The following is a 6,975-nucleotide window of genomic DNA, read 5'->3' as shown; positions in this document are numbered from 1 at the left end:
GAGAGAAAGGGGGACACTTTCCTTCTCCTTCCCCTCAAAAACCCTATGAACGGCTGGATGGAAAGAGAGAGGGGGAAAACAGAGAGAGATGAAGGGGGGGAGGGGGGGTGACAGTGAGACAGAGACAGGTAGAGAGAGAGAGAAAGGGACAGAGACAGAGAGGGTCAGAGAGGAAGAGATAGACATGAGAACAAGGGGGAGCGAGACCCATCTTAACGGCTGTATCAGCAATCCTTTCAGTCCTTTCAAGGGTCCCGGGTTTGAATCCCAGGCATAGCACCTGGTGGGTAAAGGGTGGATATGATTGTGGTGTTGTTTTCTACCAATCTCCCAAGTCAACATTTGCAGTCCTGTTTGTGCATGAACCTCCTCCTGGTGTATACGCATGCAAAAGTTCAAATACGCGCGATAACGATCTCGTAATCCATGTCAACTTCCGGTGGGTTATGGAAACAAGAACATACCCAGCATGCACCCCCTGAAAACGGAGTATGGCTGCGGGGGTAAAAACGGTCATACATGAAAGCCCACTAGTGCATTCAGACGAGTGAACGTCAGAGTAGCAGTCCACAAACGAATAAGAAGTGGCTGGTTCATCAGCATGGTTGAAAACTGCGATGACGTTGATAAGCAATGACGTAAAGATGCTGCTGCGACGAAAGGTGTGATGAGATCATGGCTGTGGTGACGTGGGCAGTGACGGTGACCTACAACTACAAGACGACGTCACTAGTGGCCTTCATCGTGGGGGCCGTGGGCTTTCTTGGATCTCTCGTCTTCACCTCGCTCTACTTCGTCAACAAGAGGATCCCCATCTTCAACAAAAGTTGGTACCCTCTCTCTCCCTCTCTCCCCCCACACCCCCTCTCTCTCTCTCCGTCTCTCTCTCTCTCCGTCTCCACTCTTTCTATCTGTCTCTCTCTCTCACTTTGTCTCTTGTGTTTCTGTCTCTCTCATTCTGTCTGTCTGTCTGTCTCTCTATCTCTCTGTCTCTCTCCTTCTCTCTCTCCTTGTCTCTCTATCCCCCGTACTCTCTGTCTGTGTGTACGCGTGTGAGTGTGTTGTCTCTATTTCTGTCTCTGTCTCTGTCTGTCTCGTTCTCCCACCCACCCCCCACACCCACCCACCTCTCTGTCTGTCTGTCTGTCTGTCTGTCTGTCGATTTTCATGCTTTTCTTTCTTTACAGGCCCACAAGTCCCACAATCGTGAGTATTCCACCATGAGAAAAAACACGTGTCCTGTTGTTAGAAAAACGATAGTAATGATCGACAGTTGTGTGTATTTCCATCCCGTCAGAGAAGACACATGAAAAAGGTGCTGGCAACAATAACAATACTTGGTGTTGTAGCCTGGTATGAAGTCTGTCTGTCCTCTCAGCTTTCTGATTCGTCCTTATGATGTGTCAGCCCTCAAAATGTAATTCCTTAGATGGGGGGTTGGGGGGGGGGTTGTTTTTCATATGCTGCTGCATGCCATAACGGTGGTCATTGCCACTCGTTTGGCAGTTGATAAACAGGGGACTGTGGAAACTCAGCGTTTTCTTTATTGTTGTCATTGCCATTATCATAACCACCGTCGTTGCTACTGTAGATTCTGTTCCTGCTGACGATTATTGTATTGTATGGTGGTGTGTTGTATTGTATCCGTATGAAATACGTCGAGATACTACACATTTCAACAATACAAATTAACACGAAACAGCAAAGCACAGCGCAACACAACACAATATCATACCACATCACGTCACATCATATCACATCATATCGTATCATATCTCTCATATCATATCATATCACATGTATATACTATAAGATACAATACAACATAACATCACAACACAATGCAGTGCAACACAACAACATAACAGTAATCACGATAATGAAATAATGATGATAATAATAACAACAACAATAATAATGGTTAAAATAATGTATAGTACCTATACATTGCACATACATGGCGCAAACTCCCCATATAATGGATGCTAAGCGCCTTACATGAAACGATACACACACACACACACACACACACACACACACACACACACACACACACCAGCACAACAGCACAGCACACCCCAAGCACCCAGCCCCTGCCCCTGTCCAGGCTGATCGAGGAGGAGCACGAGCTGGACCGGATGGAGGACGAGATGCACCGGCAGTTGATGACGAACCTCAACGAAACCTCGGAGCAGGCAGGGGAGAGCAGTGTAGCTGAGAGCAGCGTGGCCGAAAGCTCCGTGTTGGAGAGCAGCACGTTGGAGAGCTCGACAGATAACAGATAAGCCTTCAGCCTAGGAGTCACAGGCTGAGGACAGGGCAGAAAAGTGTTTCTGTCGTAAACAGCTGGGGGTATTCTATGGCCTCTCAAAGTCCCATGCATAAGACAGGACAGGACAGGACAGGACAGGGCGGGATACGGTTTCTGTTGTTGTTACAGAGCTCTAGAAGTACTTCTATGGCCTTCAAGCCTACAGGGCAGGACGGGACAGGACAGAATTTCTGTCGTTATAGCAGAGAGTACTTCTGTGGCCTCAACGTCGCAGGCTTAGGACAGGAGAGGGCAGGGTTTCTGTCGTTGTTACAACAGAGAGTACTTCTATGGCCTTAAAGTCGTTGGCTTAGGACAGTAGAGGGCAGGATTTCTGTCGTTGTTACAACAGAGAGTACTTCTATGGCCTTAAAGTCGTTGGCTTAGGACAGTAGAGGGCAGGATTTCTGTCGTTGTTACAACAGAGAGTACTTCTATGGCCTTAAAGTCGCTGGCTTTGGACAGGAGGATTTCTGGTTTCTTGTTTCTTGTTGTTGTTGTTGTTGTTGTCACAGCAGAGAGCACTTCCATGGCCTCAAAGTCACATGCTTAGGACAGGACAGGACAGGGTTTCTGTCGTTGTTGTTACAGCCTCGAAGTCGCCGGCTTAGGACAGGAGGATTTCTGGTTTCTTGTCGTTGTTGTTACAGCAGAGAGTACTTCCATGGCCTAAAACTAGTCAAAGTCACCGGTTAGGATAGGACAGGAGGATTTCTGGTTTCTTGTTGTTGTTGTTACAGCAGAGAGTACTTCCATGGCCTAAAACTAGTCAAAGTCACCGGTTAGGATAGGACAGGAGGATTTCTGGTTTCTTGTTGTTGTTGTTGTTGTTGTTACAATAGAGAGTACTTCCATGGCCTAAAACTAGTCAAAGTCGCCGGTTAGGATAGGACAGGAAGATTTCTGGTTTCTTGTTCTTGTTCTTGTTCTTGTTACAGTAGAGAGTACTTCCATGGCCTGAGAGTCGCAGGTTTAGGACAGGACAGGGTTTCTGTCGTTACAGCAGAGAGTACTTCCATGGCGCCATGCTAAGAGGTTTAGCACAGGACAGGGCAGGTCAAAACAGGACAGCTTCTTGGGGTTTGTTTTTTGTTTTTTCTGTTCTTTTCTTATTGTTTTTTTTATTGTTGTTTTCTTTTTCGGTTTTTGTTTTGCTGCAGTTATTGTTGTGGACGCTGAGAATACTCGGACAGAGTCCGAGGCTTAGCACAGGACAGGGCAGGGCAGGGCAGGGCAAGGTTTCTGGTTTCTTGCTGGTGGTGGTGTTAGTTCGTTGTTGAAGCTGATGATATTTCTGTGGTTTCTAAATGAAAGGCTTGGGCAGGGCATGATTATGTTGTCGGTGTTGTTACTGTTAGTGATGGTGGTGATTGTGAAGTTGAAAGTACTTCTGTGTCCTCAGAATGGAAGGCTTAGGACAGAACTAGACAGGACCTTTGGTTTCTTCTTCATGTTTCGTTGTTGAAGCTGAGAATACTTCTGTGTTATGTTGTCTTGTCGTTTTCGTTGTTGGTAGTGGTGGTGGTGGCGGCGGCTGTGGTGAAGCTGAGAGTACTTCTGTGACTTGAGAATGGAAGGTTAAGAAAGGGGAGCTTTTGTTGTCGTACTCATTTTTTGTGCCAGTCGAAGATGACAGTACCTGTGAGGTCACAACCTCAGCACTGAGGGAGTTGGACAGAATCGACAGCTTTCGTTGTTGCTGTTGCTGCTGTGTTTGCACACCATTACAGTAATGAATATTTCCACGTAGAAAAGAAGCAGCGTGGACATTACAGCACAGATTTCTAACGCTGATGGACGATGCTGACGCGGCTCGTGTCAGTGAGTGTGGACTATCAAAGTCTGTGGGAAATGCTTCACTGTCCAGGTCTGAAGTCAAAGAAAGCGTTTGACCTTTCAGTCTGACCCCTGACTGCTCCTGACGAGCGAGCTTGTCAGTGAAGGGCAGTCACTTTGCACACAGTGAGCTGACGTGTGTCCGGCGTTGTCATTCATGTGGACTTATTCCTTTTGACGCTGCATTACTTTTGTTCGGCAAATCAGGACTTAAAGGTACAGAAATTGTAACTTGACTTAACATAAGATAAGATAAGAAAAAAATAACTTTATTATCTCCAACTGGAGAAATTTGGTCAGGTGCATTATCACAACATAGACAAGTAAACAACATGGGGACCATAACTGTAAAAGCCAACAACAGCCCCTACAAATATTACGAAGATACAAATGTAAAAAATATCACATACATCGTTTCATGCATACATCCACACACTGCAGGTAATAACTAGTATTCTTAATGTAAAAACAGAAAGAATTAAGAAACATTATTTGAATATAATTACATAGCCTACTATACTGCACATTGATTACAATAGACAGATAAGAATAAAGATGAATTGCGGAAAACCACAACCAGATAATCAGCATACACCCGCCCCCCCCCCCCCCCCCTCCCCCCACCCCACACACGCGGATTACTTGATTAAACAAGAGTAATAAACATATGTTCTCAAATAAAAGCATTTCACATATTCGCTTTTAAAAAATTGCAATTAATTATTACATCGTAATTATTAAACAGAAATATATTCGTGCCCCGCATGTCTGTTTTCACCAAGGCTAAGCAGCCAAGGGGTTAAACCCGTACTCTTTGAACCTGTTTGATGGAGGTTAACATAACTAGACTTACGAAACAAACTTCGATTTTCAGTTTATCAACGTTCACCACATTCAGTCTGCTGGTGCCATAATATTTTTATTCACCGATATGAGATATGCTAGCCATGGGTGGTAAATAATATGGAAAGACATAAATGTGTAAACGAATATGAAAAATGGTAGACTTTCGTTAAAGATCCCGCAGTCCATGTCTGTTCAGTGGTTAATGGAACCACGAATTTACCATCCACACATCCATCCAGACAATAAGAAAACGGAGTGTGGCTGCCTGAATGGAAGCGGAAAATAGACATACGTCAAAAGCTTAAAACGCAGAAGAAGTATAAATAGCATCTTAAATGACCTTGACCAGAGTTGAAGGCCACAGGTGGAACAACACATCCTTCCATAAGCTTGTTGTTTTCTCGAGAACAACATCAGAGCAGTTTACATGAATCTGTGGAAAATGTCACATTCTTTAAAACAGTTATTTCGTTTCACCTCGGCTTAAGTCAGGGTCATGTTCGAAATGAAATTTCGCTATACATATTGCATCTTCTCTTCTTTTCCCTCGACCCAGTGAAGCGTCGCCACATACTGCTCATACTCAAGTCAAGGTCATGTTCGAAATGAAATTTCGCTATACATATTGCATCTTTTCTTTTCCCTCGACCCTTTGAAGCGTCGCCACATACTGTTCACCAAATTGCTCCAGGTTTGTCACTTGAGGTTGTAAATTGCTGTTTCTCACAAAGGTATGGACCCTTAATTTCAATGTGACTTGCATGTTTGAGTGAACAGATTGATAAACGTGTCGATCGTTTTCTTCCTGCATGTGTCGGCTATTATATTTTCATTAATGTGTTAGTGCTAATTTCTCTCAGTGGTTCAACAGACATGTCTGGCAGCTGAAAACAAAAACATTGTATTATCGTTTTAGTGTGTCATAGCAGCACAGCCGAATTGTAAAAAAAAAAAAAAAAAAAAAAAAAAAAAAAAGGGGGGTTAAAACATGAAATGCATTCAGTCTGAACACATTCCGGGAAAACATCTGGATTGGTGCCTTTGTGCAGTAAATATTTTTCATAATTGGTTGAAGTTTGTTGGTTGGTTATTCTGTGGTTTGTCCAGATGTATGTGTGGACTGATGGGGAACACTGGTGAAGCGTTTGTTTGAAGTTGTTGTTACCTAAATGTGTTCTGACAGTTACTGTATTGCACGGTGTGCTCGTAAAATGAATATCGTTGAAACATTCCGTCTCTCTCTCTCTCTCTCTTTTTCTGCCGCCCCCCACCTCCATCCGCCACCCCCGGCGCCCCACCCCTTCCACATACATACATACATGCCATGCATACATAATTTCATGCATTCATACATCTATAGGCACATGTGCATACATACTTATATACATGCATGCAATTTTTTTTTTTTTTTTTGGTACATTTACACAATGCATCCTCCCATCTAAGCATGTACTAAGTGTGAGTGTGGGTGCGTGTATGCGTGATGTGTGCACATACGAGTACGTGTGCACATACGAGTACGTGCACACATACTGTTACTACCAGCCTTACTCTTTATTCACTGAATTTATATCTACCATAACACACAGCAGCAACAACCACCACCACCACCAACAACGACGAGATAAAGCACAACGGAGGTTTGCACAAACAAACTGTCGTTAAGTGCTGATGTCAAGGTAACCAAAAACAAAACAAAAAAAAGGGGGGGGGGGGAAAGAAAGGAAGCTAGAAAGAATGAAGAAAAAATGACAGGTAAAACCTGAAAAAGACATACTTTTTGTTCCGCCCTCTCGGTTCACACGCCGATACCGTCGAGTGCTTATTACCTGCAAATGGAGACGGCTCAACTTCTTTCAACAACTGGCTACTTCAGAAGCCGTGGTCTCCAGAAGTAGGGGTCTATTGCCGTGTGGGTTTTCCTGCTTTGTATGTGTGTGTGTGTGTGTGAGCGATATGATCATTTTGTTGGCCAGAAATTA

Source organism: Babylonia areolata, chromosome 34 (assembly GCF_041734735.1).
Source record: "Babylonia areolata isolate BAREFJ2019XMU chromosome 34, ASM4173473v1, whole genome shotgun sequence".
Lineage (NCBI taxonomy): Eukaryota > Metazoa > Mollusca > Gastropoda > Neogastropoda > Buccinidae > Babylonia > Babylonia areolata.
The sequence above is the reverse complement of the archived record's forward strand: the minus strand, read 5'-3'. Positions refer to the sequence as shown.